Source organism: Lynx canadensis, chromosome D2 (genome assembly GCF_007474595.2).
Source record: "Lynx canadensis isolate LIC74 chromosome D2, mLynCan4.pri.v2, whole genome shotgun sequence".
Taxonomy (NCBI): domain Eukaryota; kingdom Metazoa; phylum Chordata; class Mammalia; order Carnivora; family Felidae; genus Lynx; species Lynx canadensis.
In genome coordinates, this window is record NC_044313.2 from 22423503 (window position 1) to 22449489 (window position 25987).

A 25987-nucleotide genomic window follows, 5' to 3' on the forward strand; every position below is an offset into this window, starting at 1 on the left:
CAAACAAAACAAAACAGACAAACAAACACTCCCTTGCTCCAGTCTCACTACCACTTTCTTTCCTTCCTTTTCTATTTGTATTCTTATTGATTTTCTTTGTGGAGGTAAAATTGAGTAGAGGAAAATTGCTCCAGAATTCAACACAAGAATATTGTATCAAGAACTCCCTAACAGTCAGCTCCATTTTATGGTGGAATTAGATCCCAGGAGGAATAGTAAGAGGGCAGTCATCTGAGTTATTTAAAACTCAACTGGACAAAGTCATGGAATATGTGCTACCAGAATGTCACAGCTCATGCCAAATGGGAACGAAGGAAATGAACATAAAAGATTTATTTCCATCCTCAGCCCAATTTTTCTCTAGGGCGAATAATGTAGCTGCTGCTAAGATCAGCTGTATCCATGGACAAAAAGATTCCCTGGCTCTCTGTTGTATATTCCTTAAACAAAAGGAGGAAAAAAAAAGATGATTCTTTCTTTGTTTATCAAGACTCATAGAGTCACAGGTAAAAATTTTAGGACCCAAGTTCTAATTTCAGGCTTGTTCTATGTCTGATAGTAATTACGTGGAAATTATGTGGAAAAGGTCTGTATGAAACATTTCCACAAATGTGCCTACTTAAACATCACTTCCTGCAATTTCTAAGTGTCATTTTTAATTACAAATGAGTAATACTTTCTTGTCACCAAAAAAGCACCTATTTTCTAACAGCAGGTTATTATAACAGTTGATCTGAGGTCTATTTATATATTTCTTAATCTCTTGGGTTTTTCGTTTGTTTGTTTGTTTGTTTTTAAATATATACCAGCTGAGAAGTCTGGCTCCAGGCCAAAATCCTATGTGATCTTTCAGGCCTGACCCTGGGCATTTAGAAGGGTTTCCAGGCAGCCCTTATGATGCACACTCCGTGCATTGAAGTTTTCTGAAGAAAGCTGTGGTCAAGGACTCAGACTTAGGCAGCTGCATCCAGAGGCACTTTGGCCAAGACCTCCTTATCAGGGGCCTTGGTTGATACACTTTTCTTCACTCTGCCTTGGTTTTTCTCCACTCACACCTCTTCCTTCCTTTCTTCCTCTGGTCCCTGGGTCTATAAAAAGGAACGAGCCTTTTCTGCAAGGCTCTTCAGCAGTGAGATGATTCCCTCATCTGTGCTACACGTCATCTGACCCCGCCTGGTGCAGTTCTGTGGGGGGAAATGTAACGTTGGGGAGCTGGCCCCTTTGCCTTTTGTCTCTTGCTTGTGCTGTTTCCTAAGGGAATAAAAGCTTGATTGCTAACTGTGAGTTTGACTCAGTGTCTCCTCACCTGGCAGCTGGACACTGGTATTGAATAATATTACAGAAAATCTTTCTGATACTAAATATATGACATATGTGAATGAAGTCATTGAGGTAAATCAATGTCCCTATGACGAAATTTAGATAAATATAATCCCCATCCTTCCCCAGAATTTCAGTTAAAAGCCACAATGTTCTGATAAACCAATAATGTCATGCCTATGGCTCTCACAGTTTATACAGCTCTGTGGTGGACAGAATAATGTTCCCCCTGCAACCATCCACATCCTAATCCCTGCACACCATGGATGTGCTACATTACATGGCAAAAAGGACGGTGTAGATGTGATAAGATAAGGACCTTCAGATAGGGAGATTATCCTGGATTATCAGAGGGGCCCAATGTAGTCACTAGGGTTCTTAAAAATGGAAGAGAGAGGCAAAAGAGGAAGACAAACTGATGTACCAGAGAAAGACTTACCACACCACTTCTGGCTTTGAAGATGGAAGAAGGGGACATGAACCAGGGAATGTTGGAGCCTCTAGGAGCTGAAAAGGTGAGGAAATGGATTCTTCCCTAGAACCTTCAGAAAGGAATGCCCCTTGCTACCACCTTGACTTTAACCCATTGAGAACTGTGTTGGAATTCTATCCTACAGAATTGTAACATAACAAATGTTCATTTTTTAAGTCACCCCAAGTCATTTTTTTACAGAGGCAATGATAAACTGATACATAAATATTATAAATATTCTGTTCACTTGGTCCTCAAAAGTGTTTCATGAAGTAGCTATTATAATTGCTATTAACTCTATTTGAAGTTATTTCCTATTTCTAAACTTTAGAATGTTCATTTTACCTAAAGCTCAGATGGGGGAAATAATTTGCTTGGTGTTGCACAGCCAGTAAGGGGCAGAGCTGGAGCACAAACATAGACCTGTATGAATCCAAGCCATGTCTCCTTTGTATTATATCCTCTGTCCCTCTCAAGAGTTTTTGTGACCTCAGCCTCTGGAAAAGCTCAGATGAGTTACATTGCTAAACACTGCCTATTTCTTATGCAATCCTCTATATATGTTGGGCCAAATAACCACACACATAAATGCAACGTTTCAATCAGGACCCAAGAAGCAGTTACTGCTTGGTTTCTTGCAATCAGGAAATCTCCCTTGGATTTTATATCACTAGGATGAAGAAATTAGCCCTGTGCCTTATTTCTGTGATCACTTTGCAATACTCTGTTCCCTTACAAACTCAATCAACTTCTACTACCACCAGGTCACAACACTGAAAGATAGTTCCTTAGCGTGGGTAGCAATAGCTCGCTATTGGCTAGAGTTAACAGAAGGGCCAAGCAATGTTTATGACCCCACTGTTACAAGCAAGAGTGTGCTGTCTCCTGTGGCTGATTGGTTCCTTTGGCCATGGATAACCACCAAAAGCCTCAAAACCCTGGCCTAATGGATGACAAGTGTAAAAGTGGCAAAGTGGAGGACATGGAATGAGTAGTCAGAATATTGTGAATATTGCTCAGGAGAAAATGTTCCTCAGTAAAGAAGTTAATCAGATCTCCACTCAGATGTCCTTCAAGGGTGGACTGCTCTACATTCAGTCTTCAGGTCTCCCTAACATAAGGGTTATGCCATTGTCACCTGTAGACAAAGGGTCCCTAATCTACTGTATATCTCTTTTTTTCCACGTAACAATAGTGTATTATCAGGCTCTGCTTTCTGATTGTTAGCAACGTTTCATCTCAGAAAATAATAATTTCTCTTGATTTTTGTCTTGTGGGTCCTTGCTCTCATGGTTCCCTCAGAAAAGACTTTGTAAGCAACAGCTGCCAACACAGACAGCCAACAGAGCCAGGGAAGAGTGAGTCAGCAAGCAACACTCCTTGGATTCTCTAGAAGTTGCCAAGAAATGGAGTATTTGGAATTGGTCCAGCTACTCAGGCCCATTGTAAATAGTGGTAGTGGTATAGTAATAAGCATAATAATAGCATTAAAATAATAATGGTATAATCTTTTATTGAGTGTTTCCTATGCTAGAAATAGTAAGAACATTAATTCATATTCTCATTTAATCATCATATAAACCCCTACATGCATGTATTAATATTCACTTAATTTTTTCAGATAAAAAAATGAGCTTAAAGAAATTAAGTGTATTTCTGAAGATCACATGCACACAGACCTCAGTTTGACTCATAACCAAACAGTGTTTCTATTCGACTGGGCAGGGCGAGAATGTGTAACCGGCTTTCTTACTGGTGACTTCTTTGAGCCATCAGTGTCTGATTCTGTCCCATCTCGTAATCTCTGCACAACTAGCAAGGACTAGGCTCCAGGAAAGTGGGTGAAGATCATGGTCAATGTGCAAAGGAGCCCATTACAAAAAGCCAGGCAGACTGCTAAGCTGAGTGATTGGTCCAAGAGGTTTAACCAGAGGAAAGAATCTGGATTCAAAACTAGTGGTATAGAAATTAGCCCAATGGGGTAGGAGCCAAGGCTAGGGCAGAAGGAAAGTGGTAGGGCCTAGATTAATTCCCCTAGCTGACTGGCACCAGGATATATCTAATTAAAATTAAAACATGTCTTTAAGGCTTAAGAAGATGGATGAAAATAAAATAAAACAGAATTTAAAAATAAAATAAGACTGGCCTGTCCTCCATATGGACAGTCTAGCTCTGGTGACTTGTGGAAACTTTTGGGTGGTACAGAGAGAGACTATTTAAACTTATTTTCATTGCTCTGAGGAAAAATAAAGCTTAAGTAGCACACTTAACTCATCCTTTCATGTTTGATATGAGGCTTGGTAGATAGGTGATTGATAGGCAGACAGATAAATAAAAGAAAGAATTTAAAGCTAATTTAAGGAAAAACCCTAAGTCAAATAGGTGGTAAAGTTATGGCAAATTGCATAAGGCAGAAGTTATTAAGCTCTTATGGAGATAATGTTTAGAATTTTTTTAATTCTTTATTAATCAATATAATTTAGTATTCCCAACCAAAAGAGACAAATGACTACACATTTTATTGAGCAATATTTTTTTTGTGATGCTGTTATAAGCTCACCGATGTGCTTGTTTCTTTAGTGTTTGACAAAACAAGGGGAAGATAAAATACCCCCTGTCTATCCTCAAGAAACATATAGTCTATTGTGAGGAGATGTAAAAACCCATAGGAAAATTGGCAAAAACAAATTGAGTGTGAATCTGAGAGGAACTGATGATATATTAGAGGAGGAAATAGTGCCTTTAGAGGCACAGGTGTCCAGAGAGGTTTCAGGGAATGGAGGAGGCATAGTCTGGTCTGGCCCTTGAAGGATATGTTGTATTTGCCTGGGTAGGGAGGAGAGAAACAATACAGGAGACTGACTGGTGTTATTCCAGGAGGAATAAGTATGTTGCATTTTTATAGAAATGTACAAGTGAGGTGTGTAGGAAATAGGCTTTACAGAGGGAACCTGATATTGGGATCCAGTAATCTAATTAAAATTAGTGTGTTCAAGTAATTCAACCAACAAAATACCTGGGATTACTGCCTATTTCCTATTGGGAGGTCCTCTGCACTGGTAGTGACAGGAATTTTCCATCTCACAAACTTTTCCCTTTATGAATAATAGGGCTCAAACACTCACCTCTTTCTAAGTATGAAGTCTATAGTGATGGAAGCAAAAATATTCATGTGTAAACCCACTAAGAAGTGACATAGCACATGTTATGTGTCAGGCACTATACTAGCAGACTCCAGAGATACTGAAATGTGCAAAACAGAATCCCTCTCAGAAGAAAACCCACAATCGAGGGAGAGAAACAGACAAATAAACATCTGATCATAACGTATTATGAAAATGGTATGGGAAGAGTTAAGGACACAGGTTCAGATGTCATCTAAAAGAATTAACCAATTCATCCTGGTGGAGAAGAACTGACAGTTAAGGATGGTTAAATAAGTATTAACTTGAAAGACCAGTAGTCATTTACAAAGCTGATGAGGTAGGAAAAGGTGTCAAGGAAAAAGGGAATACCATATGTAAAACCAGGAAATTAAGATAGAGCAGTGTTCAGAGAATACTAAATATCTCAGTAAAGTAGAGGCTGCATTGAAGTAGCAGTTAAAAAAATGAAGTTACCACAAGAGGCAGATATTACAGTTATGGACATGTGGATTACATTAATCTTCCCCTGGAAAATAATTATAAATACATACACAGACAAATATGTGTATATACGCACATATATGGTTATGGTTAGATGTTTGTCTGAAAGGGCAACCAACTCAAATATTACCTAAGGGGCTTCAAAACTTGGAGATAAGGATAATACATAATGTGAGGGACACATTATTCTTGAGTTTTCTCTGGGGACATTTTCTGGTTGGCAGGGCAGAGAATAGTCCCAAGTTAAGTGTCAATTTTAGTGGCCTGACAAGTCTGAAGAGTCAGAGACCAAGCTCCCCACAACCAAACAGCATAAATACAAGGGGCAAAGTTTTGGGGCAGAGAGAACCACAAAGAAACAATTCTCAAAATCTGTAAAGATATATTCTAAAGTCATTGAATAACTCCAAAAGTCTTTTTTTTAATGTTTATTTATTTTGGGAGAGAGAGAGAGAGAGAGAGAGAGAGAGAGAGCATGCGCTTATACAAGTGGGGGAGGGAGAAAGGGAGGAGCAAATGGAGGAAAAGAGAGAATCCCAAGCAGGCTCCTTGCTGTAAGCATGGAGCCTGATGTGAAGCTTCATTGGGGACTCGACTCGATGTGGGGCTCGATCCCACAAATTGTGAGACCATAACCTGAGCTGAACCAAGAGTCATAAGCTTAACTGACAGAGCTACCTAAAGTCTTAGGGGAAATTCCATGAAACCCAGTACATAACATTAGGTAGTAACTGAAAGACGAGAATAGAGGTTTCTGATGTCACTCAGAGTGGGGGATGGAAGTTGGAGTTCAAACACCTAGGGATTTCTGCTTGGCTTTAGGAATAAGGATGGTTACCTAGGATTAAATACAAAAATGAAATAGATCAATAAAGCCTAAAACCTCGTGCTCACTTCGGCAGCACATATACTAAAGCCTAAAACCATTCTTTTATTTTTTAAGTTTATTTATTTATTTTGAGAGAAAGAGAAAATGAGCTGGGGAGGGGCATAGAGAAAGAGAGGGAGACAGAGGATCCAAAGAGGGCTTCATGCTGATAGCAGAGAGCCTGATGCAGGGCTCAAACCCACAAACCATGAGATCATGACCTGAGCTGAAGTCAGACACTTAACCGACTGAGCCACACAGGTCCCCCCTAAAACCATTCTTGGAAGAATAAAGCTTATTTGTTGCAACACTACCTGTCTGACAAGAAAATGCAAACATCTTTGCAGAAAGAAAACATTATCAAGATTCCTTTTTTTTTGAAATTTATAAAGCATCCAATTATTAAATTGATACACTGCAAAAATGAAGACTGATTGGCATCAAATCAATAATAAAATGGGATGAATAGAGAAAAAGACCAAAAGAAATTTGACTTTTCAGAAAATAATTTTTAATTATAACTAATACATTCAAGAAAATAGGAGAGAAATCTTGAGAAAAGACTTAAAATGTGAAAATGCAGAAACCAAAAATTATAGAAATGAAAAATTCAATAACTAAAATTAAGTATTGGGTATAATATCATATAAGAAACAGCAGAAAGCCTGTAGAAAATATCCAAATTGAAGGAGGAGACCAAATGTGTTACAAAATTGAAAAAGAAAATTGTAAAAAACACACGGTATATGTTAAAAAGATATGCAAAGCCTGGCATTTGTCTCAGGTGAAAACAATGTGAAGAAATACTAGCCTTTTTTTTTTAACCTGACATAATTCAAGAAACTACAAGAATTGTAAGAGGAAAAAGTAGTTTAGAAAGCTCCATCTAGACAAATGATACACAAACAATTAAAAGCCAAAGTCAATAAGTTAAGAGCATCCTGAGGGGAGGGAAAATGATGAGCTGCCCAAGAAAATAATAATAAACCAATGAGATGTTTTAATTATGTGAATGGTTAAAAACAGAAGTAAAACATCCATTAAATGATGGATCTGAAGTACTGAAAGGGGAGAAGAATGTGTCATCCTAGAATTCTACCCCAAGGAGGATAAGTCCCACAATTGAAAGCAATTTATAGACATCTTCAGATTAATGGATCTGGAAGAATCTGTTGCCCATACATTTGCCTATAAAATATGCTAAAAGCTAAAAAATAATTATCCCAGATATAAATATGGAACTGCAAAAAAGAATGAAAGTCATAGGAAAGGAAAATATGAGGATGTCACAGGTTAGGTTTTTCAGGAAGTACACAGAAAGTTCGCTGGGGAGCCCTCTCAGAATCAACACCCTGGGGAAGTCAGGATGCCGAAGTGAGCAGAGGAATTTGGCTGCCATTCAAGGCCGACAAAGGCCTCAGCTGATCCTTCAGGCCTAGTACTCTTTTCTTTCATTTTCTGCATGAGGCCTTCTCCAGGAAGTGTGGGGTGATTCTTGGAAAAGATGGCTCTCTTCAACCAAGGGCAAATGCTATAAAGGGAAACCAAGTTGTGTGTTTTGGTTATTAACACTACCAGCAGCTGACTGAGTGTTTCAGTCCTAAAGAAGTTAAATCTGGACAGTGTACCACCATGACTATTACAGATCACCTCTTTGGCACTTGGATCTATTTATATCCTATAAGTTCCAGGAGGAATCTCCTCAGGATTCTGGTAGGCTTTTTCCACCCTGGATGAGTTGTGTGAGGGGAATATTTGTGGTATTAATTAGAGCCCTAACTACTGCAGCTGGTTTCATGGCCCAAAATGATACTTACCATCTTTTTCATCGACCTTGGATTACATCTTCTTCCCATACTAGCGTCTTTGCTGGTAGAGGTGGGGAGACAGACCCTTAGTCCTAGTTGAATTACCAGGACTTTTTCTGGATGAAGTTGTTCATTTGATGACAAAGCCAAAAGATTCCCATGCGGATCATTCAGATGCCAAATTCATGTTTCCCTGCCACATTAAAAAAATATTTTAGATACAGTGTGCACATGTGAGCAGGGAAGAGGGGCAGAGGGAGGGAGGGAGGGAGAGAGAGAGAGAGAGAGAGAGAGAGAATCTCAAACAGACTCCACACTGAGTGGAATCAAGAGTCCTATGCTCAATCTACTGAGACAAGCAGGCACCCCTGCCTGTCCCATTTTATAACATCAATCTTAGTTCTTTCTAGTGATCAGAGCCCATGAGATGTGCCATGATAACTCCTTTCCTTGCCTGATGGTTTGAGAAGCTAAAAACATTTGGGTGGCAGTTACTGTGCACAAGTTAGCAGCATTTTTGCTGTCTGCAAGTCAAGGCCTCTAAACTTATCGAGTCCAGAATTGTTTTTTCTCAGATGGTAGGCCGTGTGGAGCTGAGATCATGGCAGGAACTTGAGGATTCATGGCTGTCCAAAATCATCCTCTATCTGCCACATGATAACAGAAGTACCTGGAAGGAGATCACCAAGGAAGGCGATCAGGAAGGAAATCACCAAGCTTTCTCATTCTTCTTGTTTTACCATGAGTGTTAAAGAGAATTATAGAACTACAGGCAGGAAGCTGTGGTACTTTACAGTACTTGTAAGAATGCCAGAATAAATTACCTTCTCTGACCTAAAGGGACTTACAGACGTGACACGTTTGCCACAACAGTCAGCTCCCCCCTTCCAGGCTTCATTTCTCCCCAGTGTTGCCAGGTTCCAGCTTGACTCCCATGACATGATCTGCTATTTACTGATGTGCATCGTGACTGAAATGAAAAGGAAATCAATAAGTTGTCCATCCCACATCCGATGCTAATGGTATTTGCCTTCTGGTTCACCCACTTCCTCCATACAGCAGGCTCCTTTGCCTTGCTGCCAATGTCTCTTATATCCTCACTGTTCTTGGTGTGTGGTAAGGAAAGTCAGAAATTTCACCAGGATTGCTTGTCTTCTGATTCACTATGCATTGTCATCCCTGCCCCTAGATTTTTACGTACAATATTACTGGAAACAGTTGGAATAACAGCAAGAGAACAGAATTTGTAATTTGGTAACCAAAGGCTATAGTCTTCCAACAACACTTTGGGCAAAGCATTTTATTCTTCAGAACATCAAGTCCTTCATCTCTAAAAGGTAGGAGTCTGATAGAAATATCAATTTCCATTTCAACTAAAAGTTTTTTGTGATTCTATATTCAAAGATATTTCGGGGATTTGAGTTTGCCAAAGGAAATAAGATCTCACGTAATCTTAAAACTTTCTAAGGATGAGATAGACCTGATTCATTGCCACTGTTTTTGCCACATGGCATCTATTTGGCCAGACATGAGTTAATTATTCATGAATGGAATTGGGTTTATTTAGCCAGCTAATTTCATGAACATGGTATAATGAAAAAGTAATCTAATGAGGGTGTCATAGAACCAAATATGGGGAGTCATAAAGCACCTGGGTTGGCCCTAGTTAAACTTCAGCTTCTTTGTCTCTGAATTAGGGACATTACCTACCTCCCAAGGTTTCCAGAAGATTATGTCAGTTAATATCTATAAATCACATAGCACAGTGTCTAAACATATTAATATACATTGCTGCCTTCCTTAGGTTTTGAACATAGCTATGATTTCAGAGTCAGTAATCATGTAAATAGCAAGTAACATCCATGTTGACAAAGCTTAGAAAATATGTTCCTCTTCCTCCTTTGGTTAATGAGCCTCAGAAACAGGGTCATGAAAATACTGAGTTCTAAACCTCCAGCGCCCCTGCCCATGTGGCACCATACAAGCAAAGTGAAAACTGAGAAAATGGAATCCAAGATTTGTTAATGTCTATGGAAATATTTAGCCACAGGAAACATTAATAGCACTGTGGAAGCCCTACCTTGTACTCCCTTGTTGTCACAACACCCTTCTAGGAAGGTAGACCTTCAATTCTAAGAGAATAGCATAATACTAATTTTAAACCTTTTTATAAAATACAAAAGTTCTCGGGGCGCCTGGGTGGCGCAGTCGGTTGAGCGTCCGACTTCGGCCAGGTCACGATCTCGCGGTCCGGGAGTTCGAGCCCCGCGTCGGGCTCTGGGCTGATGGCTCAGAGCCTGGAGCCTGTTTCCGATTCTGTGTCTCCCTCTCTCTCTGCCCCTCCCCCCGTTCATGCTCTGTCTCTCTCTGTCTCAAAAATAAATAAACGCTGAAAAAAAAAAATACAAAAGTTCTTAAATTTCATAAAGTCCATTTAATCAATTTTTTCTTTCATAGATCTTCCTTATTAGGTCCCGTCTCAGAAAATTGTTATTTCCCGACAGCCATAAAGATTTGCTTCACACTATGATTATTTAACATTGTGTGGTTTTAGTTATATGATGCATTTTGAGGAAATTTTTGCACATAGTGTGAGGTAAGGATCAAAGTTGTTTGTTTTTGTTTTTATTTTTCAAATAGATAGCCAATTGTTCTAGCTTCATTTCATGAAAAGTTTTTTTTTTTTTCACACATTGAATTACTTTAACATCTGACATCTTTACTGAAAATCAATTGAATAAACAAACAATCAGACAAACTACCTCTGGTCTCACTGTTCTGTTAAATTCATCTATATGTCAATTTTAATGTAAATATAGCATTGTCTTAACTGCTGAAGTTCAAGTAGTGTGATTCCTCCAATGTTTTCCCTTTCAGGATTATTTTGTATATTTTAAATCTTTTGTACTTTCATAAAAAAATAGTATCAGATAATATCTGTTTTTTTTTAACGCTGCTCAAAATTGTGTCAGGACTTCTGTTAATCTACAGACAAATTGTGACATAACTGATATTTTAACAATACTCAGTCTTCCAATCTATGACTATGGCTTGTATCTCCATTTATTTAGATCTTTTTAAATTTACCAGAGCAATATTTTGTAGGGTCATTCTGTAGTTCAAACACATATTTTGCTATACTTATATCTTAAGTATTTAACGTTTTGATGTTATTATCAATGCTGTTATTTTTAAATTTTATATTCAAGTATTTATTACTAATATATTTAATAAAATTCATTAGTAATTATAAAACTTGTATCAGGTGACTACAATTGTATGTCTTAGTCTAGCAGGGTTTTGCAGGGGGAGGGGTGTAGATTTTTTTAAAAATGTTTATTTTTGAGGGGGGGAGGGCAGAGAGAGAAAAAGACAGGATCCAGAGCACTCTCCACACTGCGTGTGGGGCTCAAACCCTCGAACTGTGAGATCAAGACCTGAGCCAAAGTCAGATGCTCAACAGACTGAGCCACCCAAGTGCCCTGGGATTTTTTGTTTATTTGTTTGTAAATTCCTTGGCCGGTAATCTATGAATTAAGAAAGATTTAACTATTCTTCTCTAATCCATATGCTTTTATTCTTCTGAATCATTCATGACTAGGACCTCCAATAAAAACTGAATACAAGTGATGAGAGTATATAACCTTGTATTAGTCCCAGGATTAAGCAGATCATATTCATTCTTTGATCTTTAAGCATGATTTTAGCTGTGCGTTATTGATAAATACCTTTTATCATTTTTAGAAAGTTCTTTTCTATTCTTTGTGTAGTGAATGTGTGTTGACTTGTGTCAAATGCAATTTTAGCATATGTTGATATAATCCTATAATTTGTCTCCTTCATTTTGTTAACATGGTCAATAGAATTGATTGTTGTTCAATTGTTAAATCAATCTTGCTTCTTTGTATAATTCCTGTTCAGATGTTATACATTTTCAATTATATCATGGGATTTGATCTTCTGATATTATCTTAAAGATTTTTTTTCTTTAAATTCATGAGAAAAAATGGTTGGTAATATTTATTTTTTGAAATGCCTTTATCTGGTTTTGCTATCAGGGGGACCTTAGTCTCACAAAATATGTTGGGGAAGATTTCTTTCTACTCCATGTTCTGAAAGAGTTAGTATAGATTTCGAAATGTTTCTCCCTTATATGTTTGATGGAATTCACCTGGGAAGCCACCTACCCTGAAAGTTTGTTTTTTGAACATTAATGTATTCTTGATTCAATGCATTTACTATCTATTGTACTTACTTTCTGGATTTTGTCTTCTTCTAGTCATTTCTTTTTTGATACATTTAAGTTACCACATTTATCGGTTACCTTTCTTCATAATATTTACTTACTTTCCCATTTCAATAACAGCTTTAATCAGGTGTATTTAATGTACCGTACAGTTCATCCCTATATAATGTACAAGTCAATGTGGGTTTTGGGGGGTTGTTTGTTTGTTTTTACTGTATCGGCAGAGCTCATCACCAAGAATATCACGTGTCTTTTATCATCACTAGTGTCTTTTATTTACACTTCTTGCCTAATTTTTCTGTCTAGAATTTCCAGTACAAAGTTGAAAAGAAGTGGAGAGCACAGTCATTATTTTCTTGTACCTGATATTGAGGGAAAACCCAGTCTTTCACTATTAAGTATGATCTTAGATGGGAATTTTTTAGAGATAGAATTTTAGAGATAGAATTTTTCAACTTGTGGTAGATCCCTTCTGTGCCTGGTTGTTGAATTATTTATCATAAGGCATGTTGAATTTTGTTAAATTATTTTTCTATGTCCTTTAAGATGATTATTCAGTTTTTGTTCCTTATTCTCTTGATATGATTTCAGATGTTAAGGAAGCCTTGAATTCCTGGGAAAATTCCAATTAGGTCATAATGTATAATCATTTTTATATGTTGCTTCGTAGGGTTTATGAGTATTTTGTTGAGGACTTTTCATTTATGTTTATAAATAATATTGGACTATGATTTTCTTTGCTTTTGACATCTTCATCTAGTTTTGGTGTCAAGGAATACTAGCCTTATAAAAAGATTTTGGAAATACCTCATCTTATTTTTTTGAAGAGTGTGTGAAGAATTAGGATTGATTCTTTAAATCTCTGAAAAAATTCACCAGTGAAGTCAGCTGGACCTGTAATTTTTTTGGTAGGTAGTGTTCAGATAACTAATAAAAGCTTTTTAAATTTGTGGGTATTAGGGAATGAATTGTCTTCCAACCAAAATACATATGTGGAAGCCCTAACCAAAATATGACTATATTTTCATAAAACATGACTGACTTTTCAGAAGTTATTAGCAGAGTTTGCTGTTTATTATGTATATAAAGTACATTGTTAGTTTTGTATTATAGGAGCATATTGTATTCATCATAGAATTTTTGGGAGAAAACACACTCGAAAGAAAGATACAGAAAGGCATCCTCATAACCCAAAGATGATCACTGCTATTCTGATAACAGTAATTTTAGAATTACTTTTATTACATATAGTCCTATGTATAGTGGTGATCATGCTCTCTATATAATTTTCTATCTTGTTTTTTATAATAATCATTTATAGTAAATATGTTCCTATATTATAAACTCATGTTAGTTACTGTATCATGTTCCCGAATGGTCGTGTTATGATTTAATTAAGTAATTAACGTTAGATGAGTTCAAACTGATGGAGTCCTAATCCAATACGATCAGTATCCTTTTAAGAAGAGGAAAAGACATCAGACTGACTCTCACTCTCTATCCACACATGGAGAAAAGATCATGTGAGGAGACAGTGAGAAGACTGCTGTTGGCAAGCATGAAAGAACGCTCTCACCAGAAATCAAATGCAGAGACTTGTCCTGGGATTTCTAGCTTTTAGAACTATGATAAAATAAATTTTGTTTTCTAAAACCTCAGTCTGTGGTATTTTGTTATGGCAGTTAGTCTAGAGATTAATACAGTAGTTCTATTGAGATTTTCTATTTCTTCTTCAGTTTCGGTAGTTTTTGTCTTATAGGAATGTCTCCATTTGATCAAATTATCTCTGGGTGGCTCAGTTGCTTAAGTGTCTGACTCTTGATTTTAGCTCAGGTTATGATCTCATGGTTTGTGAGTTCAAGCCCCACACTGATGGTTCCACTCTGATGGTGCAGAGTCTGCTTGGGATTCTCTCTCTCTCCCTCTCTCTCTGCTCCTCCCCTGCTTGTTCTCTCTCTCTCTTGAAAATAAACTTATTTTTTAAAAAATATCTAATTTGTTGGTATATAGTTTTTCACTGTATTCTTTTATTTGTATCTCTTAATTTGTATAAGTCAGTAGAAACATTTCCTATTTCATTCGTGATTTTAAAATTTTTTTTTTTCAACGTTTATTTATTTTTGGGACAGAGAGAGACAGAGCATGAACGGGGGAGGGGCAGAGAGAGAGGGAGACACAGAATCGGAAACAGGGTCCAGGCTCTGAGCCATCAGCCCAGAGCCCGACGCGGGGCTCGAACTCACGGACCGCGAGATCGTGACCTGGCTGAAGTCGGACGCTTAACCGACTGCGCCACCCAGGCGCCCCTCATTCGTGATTTTAGTAATAGAAATCTTCTCATTTTCTTTTTTTGTCAGTCTGTACAAAGGTCTGTAAATTTATTCAAACAGTTCAAAGAACCAATTGCTTAACATTTTTTTTTCTTTTTCACAAATTTCTAGTTGATTTCATGATTTGATTTCATGATTTTCATGAATTTCTAGTTTACTATTTTCTGACTTCTGTTTGCTTTATTTTTCTTAAGTGTATACATGTAGGTTATTAATTTCAGTAATTTCTGCTTTTTTAATGAGAGTGTTTATAGCTACGATTTTCTATTTAAGTATTGCTTTTACTGCATTCCTTAAGTTTTGGTATGTTGTATATTATAGTTAGGTTGGCTCAGTATTTTCTAATTTCCTTATAATTTTACTTCTGTCTCATTCATTATTTAATATGGTGTTTAATATCCACAAATTTTGAAACTTCTTTGTTAATTGTTCCTAATTTCATTCCATTCTGTTTAAATCCTGAGCTGTGAAGCACTAGCCCAATGTGGGGCCCAATCTCAAGAACCGTGAGATCATGACCTGAGCAAAATCGAGAGTCAAATGCTTAACCAGCTGAGCCACTCAGGTGACCCTAGGATGGCTTCTTTAGAGAAATGTTTACTCAAGTCTTAGGCCACTTTTAATTATGTTATTAATTTTTTATTGTTTTTCAATTGAGTTGTAGGAGTTATTTATATTTTTTAGAAATTAACCTTTTATCAGGTACATTGTTTGAAAATATCTTTGCCCATTCTATAGATGTTCTTTTCACTTTATTGGTTGTTTCCTTTCCTGAGCAGAAGCTTTTTAGTTTGGTGCAAAACTATTTGTCTATTCCTGCTTTCGTTCCTTGTAGTTTGGGTGAAATCATGAAATATTCATGAAATCATTGGCAAGACCAATGTCATGAAGCTTCCTCCTACATTTTCTTCCAGGAGTTTTATAGTCTAACTATTATGTGTGAGTCTTTAGTGAATGTTGAATTAATTTTTATTTATGATGTAAGATAAGTGTCCAATTTCATTTTTTTGGAGGTAGATACCCAGTTTTCCTAACACCATTTATTTGAGGCTTTCCTATCCCCATTATGTATTCTTGACATTTTTGTGAAAGATAAGTTGACCACATTGTGTGAGGCTATTTTTGGGCTCTCTACTCTGTTCTATTAGTTTGTATGTCTGTCTTTATGCTAGTACCATACTGTTTTAATTATTGCAGGTTTGCAATATATTTTGAAATCAGGATGTGTAATACCTCCACCTTTGCTTTTTTTCAAACTTGTTTTGACTTTTAGGGGTATTTTTTGTTATATATGAATTTTAGAATTATTTTTCTACTCATAAAAATATCATTGGGATTGTGATAGGGATTGTAATGAATCAGTAGTTTTGAGTAGTATAGACATTTTAATGATATGATGTCTTCTAATACATGAATGTAGGGTTTCTTTCCTTTTTTGTGTCTTATTTAATTTTGTTCATCAGTGTTTTGAGCTTTCAGTATACAAGTATTTCACTTCCTGATTTAGGAAGTTAGTTAGATTTACACCTAAGTATTTGATGATTTTTGATGCTGTTGTTAAGTTGGATGGTTTTCCTAATTTCCTTTTCAGATATTTCATTATCAGTGTAAAGAAACACAAGTGGTTTTGATATTTTGATTCTATATCCTGAAACTTTACTGTATTGATCTATTAGTTCTAACATTTTTGGGGGGTAACCTGTAGGGTTTTTCTATATAAGATCAAACCATCTCCAGACAAGGACATTTTTACTTCTTCTATTCAGATTTGAATGTCTTTTACTTTTCTTTCTTGGCTAATCGTTCTAGCTAAGAGTTACAGTGTTATGTTGTAGAGAAGTGACAAGAGTGAACGTTGTCTTATTCTAGATCTTAGTGGAAAAACTATGTTTTTCACTCTTTGAGAATCATGCCAGTTTTGGTCTTTTCTTATTCAGGCTTTATCGTGTTAAAGTCATTTCCCACTATTCCTGGTTTGTTGTGTTTATGATTAAAGGATGTTGGATTTTGTCAAATGCTTTTTCTGCATTTACTGAAATCTTTTTTTTTTTTTTGTATCCTTATTCTTTTAATGTGGTGTATCACATGGATTGTTTTTTTTCATTTGTTGATCCTCCTTGCATCCCAGGGATAAATCCCAAATGGTCATGGTGTGTGATCTTTTAATATGCTGTTGAATTTGGTTTTCTAATATTTTGTTGAAGATTTTGCATCTATATTCAGCTGGGATGTGGGCCCATCATTTCCTTTTCTTGTAGTGTCTTTGGCTTTGGACTTGGGGTAATGCTTGCCTCATAAAACGAGTTTTGTAGTGTTCCCCCGCTTTTAAATTTTTTGGAAGACTGTCAGAAGGATTGCCTTTAATCTACTTTAATTGTACAGTAGAATTTGCCAGTGAAGCCAGTAAAACCATCTGGTACTGGGCTTTACTTTTTTGGGAGGTTTTGATTATTGTTTCAATCTCCTTACCAGTTATATGTCAGCATGTTTCTAGGAATTTATTCAACTCTTTTAGTTATCCAGTTAATTGGTGTATAATGAATTGTTCATATTCTCTTATGATCAATATTTTTGTGGTATCATTGTAGTGTCGTCTCTTCCCATTTTTTTCTTTAATTTGGATTCTCTCACTTTTTTATACTTTTTTTTCTAATAGTCAATTTGATCTTCAAAAAAACTTATTTTCATTGAGTTTTTTTCTAATTTTCTATTCTCTATTTATTTCTGATATAATCCTTACTATTTCATTCTGCTAATGCTGGGCTTAGTTTTTTCTTCTTTTTCTTATTCCTTGAGGTTTAAAATTATGAGTATTTTTAGATCTTTCTTTTAAGCATTTATCATTCAAACTTCTCTCTTAGTACTGTTTTTGTTTTATTCCATATATGTTAAGATGTGTATGTGTTCATTTTAATTTGTTTTGGGGCACCTGGGTGGCTCAGTCGGTTGAGCGTCCGACTTCGGCTCAGGTCATGATCTCACGGTTCGTGGGTTCGAGCCTTGCGACAGGCTCCGTGCTGACAGCTCAGAGTCTGGAGCCTGCTTCAGATTCTGGGGCTCCCTCTCTCTCTCTGCCCTCTCCCGCTCATGCTGTCTCTGTCTCTCAAAAATAAAATAACATTAATTTGTTTTAAGACGTTTTCTAATTTCTGAGGTGCCTGGGTGGCTCAGTTTGTTAGGCAGCCGACTCAGCTCAGGTCATGATCTCACAGCTCGAAGACTCATGGGTTTAAGCCCTGCGTTGGGCTCTGTGCTGACAGCTCAAAGCCTGGAGCCTGCTTCCAATTCTGTGTCTCCCTCTCTCTCTGCCCCTCCCCTGCTCACACTCTCTGTCTCTCTCTCTCTGTCAAAAATAAATAAACATTAAAAAAAATTAAGATTTTTCTAATTTCCTTTTTAATTTTTCCTTTGATCTATCAGTTGTTCAAAAGTGTGTTAATGTACACATATTTGTGTTTTTTCCAGTTTTACTTCTGCTATTGGTATCTAGATTCTTTCCACTGTGTCCAGAAAAAACACTAGGTATGATTTCAATCTTTTCATATTTGTTAATACTTGTTCTATGACATAACATATGGTCTACCATGGAGAATGATCTGTGTGCACTTAAGAGTGGTTTATTCTACTGTGTTTGGGTTGCTTATTCTGTATATGTTTGTAAAGTCTATTTCTTTATAGTGTTATTGAAGTCTTCTGTGTCTTTATTGATTTTTCTGTCTTGTTATTTAATTAGTTATTAAAAGTAATGTAATTAAGTCTCTGACTATTAGTGTATTTTGGACTATTTTTCTCTTCAGTTCTCTCAACACTTGATTTGTATATTTAAGAACCCTGATATTGGGTGTGTATATAGTTAGAATTGTTATATCCTCCTGGTATATTGACCCCACTATCATTATGTAATGCCCTTTTTTTTCTTATAACAGTATTTGACTTAATATTTATTTTGTCTGGTATAAATATAGCCATCTTGATCTCTTTTGGTTACTACTTATAGGAAATGTTTTCTCCATCTCTTTATTTTCAGCATATATGTGTCATTAAATCTGAAGAGAGTCATTTGTTGTCAGCATATAGTCAGATCTTGTTTTATTATCCATTGGACTGCCCTATGTCTTTTGGGGAGGTTAATCCACTTATATGTAAAGTAATTATTGGTAGGGAAGTATTTACTGTATATCCTTTTATTAATTGTTTTCTGTTTGGTTTGTAGTTCTTTTGTCCCTCTTTTCCTTTCTTCCCATCTTCCTTTGTGTTTCGTGTTTTGTATTGATATGCTTTGATTTCTTCCTCTTTTTCCTTTGTATAACTTCTATAATGTACAAAGTGTATATTCTATAGGTTATAGAATATAGAATATAAGTGTATTCCTTGTGGTTACCATAGGCTTACATAAAACATCTTATAAGTCTATTTTAAGCTGATAACTTATTTCAAGCTCATTCAAAAACTCTGTACTTTTATTTCTCCACACTTTATTATTGATACCAGAATTTATGCACTTGGTATTATTGATGTCACAATTTGCATCTATTTATGCTGTGCATTTGTTTAAAAAATATTTATATTTATTTTACTAATTTTGTGTTTTAACTTTTATGCTACAATTAAAGGTGATTTACCTACCACTGTTATACCAGACCAGCATTCACTTATCTATATATTTAACTTTACCAACAAGTTTTACATTCTCTATGCTATCATGTTACTATGCTGTGATGTTTAAGCATCCTTTCATTTCAATTTGAAGAAATTCCTTTAACATTCCTTTCAAATCAGGTTTAGTGATGAACTCCTGCTTTTATTTCTTTGGAAGAATCTTTATCTCCACTTCATTTTTGAAAACAGTTTTGCTGGGTATTCTTGACAGGCTTTTGTTTTTCTTTCAGCACTTTGAATATATCACTCCATTCGCTTCTAGACTGCAAGGGTTGTTGCTAAAAAATTCACTGATAATCTGAGGATTCCCTCAGATGGGACAATTCTCTTCTCAATCTGCTTCAAAATTCTCTCTGATTTTTTACAATTTGATAATAATAAATCTGTGTTGATTTGTGCTCATCTAATTTGAAATGTCCAACTCTTTCCCTCCCCAGAGATTAGTTGAGGTCTAGGATTTTTCACCTGTTGGCTTTTCACAAAGCAGAAAGAAACTATAACAACTCCAATAATGCTAAATCACAATATCATCTTTGTTTTCACTGCCCACCAGGAAGCTAGAAAGCTAGAGTATACTGGTCATGTTAATGCTCTGAGATAGGCAAGATGGAAGCCAAACCTTTGACCAGCCTACAGAAATGTTGGGGCATGGGAAGCAGGGTCCAACTCCTTCCTTCTCCAGGGAGAAGCTGGGAGCTAATATATATCACGATTCACAGATTACAGTTTTGGTGGAATGTGTCTACAGATTTCACACAACCATTCCAGTAGTGAAACAATTCCACTTACCCTAAAAGTGTCTATAGGATCTGTAGTAATATCCCACTTTTCATTTTTTTCCCACTTTTCATTTTGATATTGGTAATTTTTTGTGTTCTTTGTTTACTTCATTAGTCTAGTATGGGATTACTAATATTATTCTTTTCAAAAAACCAAATATTAATTTTATTGAATTTTCATTTCCATTATTTTCTTTTACTACTTCCTGTGAGTTTATTTTATTTTTTTATCTTCACAGGACATAGTCTCAATTACAGATTTTTATATTTTTCTTATTTTGTAATATAAGCATCTAAAGCCATACATTTTTCTATAAGCACTGATTTAGCAATAGGGCCAAAGCAAGGTCAGCAGGTAAAAACAGGAAAGGAGCAAGTAGTTACACATGTTCTTTGTTACCCTCTTAGCCTGAAAGCAAGTAAAAGGAGGTGATCTGGTACCCCTATCCTACCAGAAGGAACATGGATATTTTAACTCCTTGATAATAACAGAGAGTTGATCAACAAGTTGTCAGATTTGAGTGTGAATTAAGATAGTAGGAGACTGAAATATCCTTCCACAGCAAAAATATCCTCACCATCCATCTGCCTATCTCTTTCATTCAGCCATTGTTTAATGTGCACCTAGTCTGTGTTTAGTAGTGGACTAAGTTCAGGGCACTCCACAATGAACAAGACACTACTCTCAAAATGTTCTAAACCTCAGACACTGAGTATCTTTGTGGAAACTGTACTGGATTTCTGGGAAGGTAAATACTTAAGGCTTGGTATAATAAAAAAATCTCAAGTTTTAAGCCTAACTTTACAGCTTACTAGCTGTGTAAAATTGAAACCAATTACTTACTTTCTTTTTATCTCAGTTTCTTTATCTTTGGAAGCAGGTTTGAATGCTATTTACCTGGTATGGTTATAGTGAAATTACTAACTACAGAGCCCTGATACAATGTCTACCATAACACGAGGTTTAGTTTATTTTTTTTCTATCATTAATTGTTATATGTTTAAAGACCTCTGTAAAGGATATTGTGAAATAGATGGACCCCTGTTTCAAGAATTTTACAGAAGCTCGAGGTAAAGTTGCCGAGAAAGCCAGACCCAGGTATAACTTTAGGTACAAAACTTAGAATTTTTCAGTCTGTGAAGGGCATTATTTTTCATATGAGAAATCTGCCACAGCATTGAAAGAATGACAAAATAGTTCCTCAGAACTGGGGGCATTTGGAATTTCTAAGACCCTTAAGCATGGGGCTCATTTAGAGTCCCTATTTCCTGAAAGAAGCATTCAGGTGTCTGGGTATTATTTCAAGGCTCATATTGTTTTTTCTATTAGTTTTATATTGTTCTGCCATGCTTTACTGCCTGAGAGTATGCTCAGCCTGTGAAGCTGGGAATTAAGATCCTAATTTACATTTTCATGAACCAGGGATGCATTTTTCTTCAGGAGCACATGTCAATTACTTGTAAGAAGAAATAAACCTCATGAGAACATGGGAATGATGTGAATACTATGGTTGAAAGTCACAAACACATAAATCTGTGGGAGAGAGTGATGTTTTAAGGAGCATTCTCAGAGAAAGGCCCATTGGTGGCTAGTGTAGACACTATAACTTCTTGAAAGAGAGATGTGACCATCCAGAGTTCTCAGATTTTCACTCCCAACCTTCAAGTTATTAAATATGCCAGACTACATGGCTATGGGAGCTCATAGGAGTCTTATCTTTTTGTTGATGCCCAAGGAAAAAATAAGGAGGCATTATGGAATAAAGGAGTCCAATTTTGTTTGTTTCAAAATAGTGAAGGCCAATATTTTTTTAAGCCCAACCAACACCCATCAAATAGTTTCTGATAAAGCGTTGCTTAAAGTTTCTTTGGGGAATCACCTTGTACCAATGCTTAGCTCACAAGTTTTGAAATGAGTTGACATTAGTCAGACCTCCAGGGTTAGGTCCTAAATTGTCTAGACTGGAATTTGCCCACCAGGATTTATACTAGAATTACTAGGGTGCATTCAAAAAATTAATGCCTGGGTCTCACTCCCACTCTGACCTAATTTCTCTAGGGTAATAAACATACCTAAGTATTTAAATCTCCTAAGAGATTTGAATGTGGGTCTATGCAGATCTTATAGTTTCTGGTATAAGATTATCAGCTGATATAATCTCACTGTCCAGAGTGATTGGTTCACAGGTAGGCATTCAACCTAAAAAAAGGCCAGGGAGATCCTGGCCCTACACAACTGTCATGGCCTAGGGAAGAGAAAGTTTTATCTTTTCACTTAGACCTCATGACAAAATGATACAACATGTAGAGCTTCTGTAGCTAACTTGTAACCATGAAACAAGTGTCATCTGAGAGTAAAGCCAAAACACAAAGGAGAATAACACTGTGTTGAGAAAGAAAGGGATCTTGGTGACATCGTTCAAGCCACACCTGAAACCATCTCTATCTCTGGACTTTACAATTCTGGGAGTCACCACATTACTTTTTGGCTTAAGATAGCTTGGGTTGGATTTCCTAAAATTTGCCACAGAAAGTGTCCTAAGTGATACAATGGCATGGAAACTTGGGCCAAAGTTAATTTGCAAGCTTGGCTTCCAAGTAATAATAATAATAATAATAATAATAATAATAAATAGAGTAATTGAAACTAAGCGTTTTTAAACCAATGTTTTCTTTTTAAAAATTTTTTAAATGTTTATTTTTGAGAGAGACAGAATGTGAGTGGGTTAGGAGAAGAGAGAGAGGGAGACACAAAATCCAAAGCAGGCTCCAGGCTCTGAGCTGTCCGCACAGAGCCCAACACAGGGCGCAAACTCATGAGCTGTGAGATCATGACCAGAGCCAAAGTCGGACGTTCAACCTACTGAGCCACCCAGGTGCCCATAAACCAATGTTTTCAATTTAGAAATGAGAAGACGAAGGTGCACGGTGCCTGGGTATTATATTTCAAGCTACATTTCAAATGTAATGTTACTGACCAGAAAACTAGTACATTGTCCACCACTCTATACTACTTTCATATTTGATTTCTTGAGATCCAACACTATGCTTATCTCTACGTATCTTTTAATGCAGTAGAGGAAAAACAAATAAATGAGCCTATACCCAAACACCAATTCTTTGAATCAACATTTGCTAAAAATCTTCTATATGAAAGAAAATTTTAAGATATGGGATACAAAATCTATGAGGCATGGTTCCTGTCCTCAACAAGTTACACTCAACCTCAGAAACAAAAGAGACATTAATTGGACATAAGTAAAGAAAGTATTTTCCGGTTTACAGAAGAGAAGATTTACACAACACACAGCATTAGTGATAAAGCATCCAGACTTACTGTAAAGCACAACTTCAATCCTGCCTCTTCCACTACTAATTTTTGAACTTGTACAAGCTGCTTACCTTATTTTAAGGCCTCCATTTTGTGGTCTTAAAATTGGAACCATGTATACCTTCCTAAAGTAAGATTACATGAAATATTACAGATCGGATGCCCAGCACAGTGCTTGGTAAGCACTGCTCACTAAAGTAATACTGTTTTATGTATGCACACAAAAATACAGTAAGAAAATGTGTGGCACCCTATCATTACAACACTGTGGCATGCAAAACAGATCCGAGTAGCAGCTGCATGTTATTCAGAGGCTATAATAGTCAATATGTGGGTTGAATCTGGTCAGCAGATTGTCTTGTTTGGCCTATACAGTATTTTTAAAACTTTCTAATTATTTGCCAATATCTAAAAATAAGACCAGCTCACATAAATACCCGGATTATTGTCTTCTCTTGGAAAATGAAAAGATCTGAATATGTGATACCTAAACTTCTCCACAGTAGCAATCAGCTGGAGCAGAGCAGTAGCTGACCATTTTTTTATGAATATAAACTTTCTTATTTGTCAAGCTCTTTACCTTGTCTCCTTTACTCATTTGCATTATTTGCCTGGTCTTTGAAGGAATTCAAATTAGGGGACTCTAATGAATGTGTATTAAAATAGCATCGGGCGTGCCTAGGTGGCTCTGTCAGTTAAGCGTCCCACTTTGGCTCAGGTCATGATCTCTCAGTTCATGAGTTTGAGCCCTGTGTTGGGTTCTGTGCCAACAGCTCAGAGCCTGGAGCCTGCTTAAGATTCTGTGTCTTCCAATCTCTGCCCCTCCTCACCCTCCCGTGCGCTCTCTCTCTCTCTCTCTTTCAAATAAACATCAAAATACAATAGCATTAGTTCCATGATATGTTAAATAGGTTTTACACACACACACACACACACACACACACGCACGCACACACACAGAATTATATACACACACAAAATATTACTCAGCTAAAACGGTTGGAAGTTCTTTAAACTGTAACTTCCCCTTCCTGGAGTATCTCAATTGACTTACATCTCCAAGAAATGCTTAAATAAAGAAACCTGTCTTTTAAATTATTTTCAACCAGTTTTTCCAAGTGTTTTTTTTTTCCCTGAAGAAGGTTTGTTACCACTGCTAAGAAAGGGTGTTAGTATACAACATAGTTGCAGTCTGCTGGTATAGATGTAAACACACCTGTGGGTTCATAGGAAAGAAAAGTTCATAAGAGCTTATTTATGTGTTATATTTCTAATGCTTAGATACATTCTCCAAAACAGGGCTTCAGAATGGAATTAGTAAGTAATCTGAAATTTTTAAAATACCATGACATTTTTCAAAATAAATTTCAATTAAAAAAACAGTAATCTAAGAGTAAGAAAATGTTCGGCATCACGTGGGTATAAATAATTATGTGAGATGTATGTGGGATTCTCAAGAAAAGTGAGATTTAGGGAAAGTAACCCACCTACATTACTGATGCCATTCCTTGAATTGAAGGTCTCTGCAGTAGTAACACAGCATTGGATATAACCTGAATCTTGAGCAAGTGTCAGCTTTGTGTTTTTCTCTTTATCCCCCATATTGTACATTACAATGATCCCAGGCCTTGAGAACGGCACATATTCTTGTTTGTAATCAAAAGCACTGGGGAGATGTGAGGGCTAATGATTTGCTTCCCTTCTCTGAGCTGAAATTAGGGTGATCCATAAACTTACACTTTACATCTTTTTTTTCTATAGATCTTACTTTTCTCTCTTGCTTTTGAGTGATGTTACTCAGAGAAGCATGGTTTTGCTTGGCACCACTGGCTTTACCTGGTAACATTTGAAATATCAATAGATGTTAATAATCAATAAACTAAGATATGTATTACATATAATAGACAACTGGTAACCTGCACAATAGAATAAAGACAATGAAAACGACATCAAACTGCAATGGTGCTAGGTAATATTTTGACCTGTTTCCTGTGACCAAGATGACATTAATGTCCATTCCCCTCAGATGAACCAAACTTCAGACTTCTTCAAGACTATAACCGCTGCCCTCCATTTGTTTAGTGCATTTACTTGAGAAAACTTGCAACTGTAAATTCTTTCCGTTCCCTTTGAGATGTAAATCTTTTCCCAGTCCCTTGCTGGTTTTATAAGCCAAGAATGACTTTCTCAATGACTTGGGAACCATCCTTTGAAATGTAATCGTAGGAAAGATAGGCAGGAGCCTATCTCCCAGTTATATCAGAAGTAATAATAGCCAGAGACAGAATAACAAGAGCCACAGACTAACCTCTCTCTCCAGAACTTTCTACACCTCAGAAGTTAAAAACCCTCCTGCTTTCTGTTTTGCCTTCCTTTGTTTCAGGAAGTTTTGATTGAAATCTTCCTTTGCCTATTTAATGTTGTACAATGTTTTGATAGCTCTTTATTTGCTCCCCCCCACCAAAGTACAGTTTAATAAAGTCCTTAATTGCTCTGCATCCCATATAATATATATTTTAACTAGAGA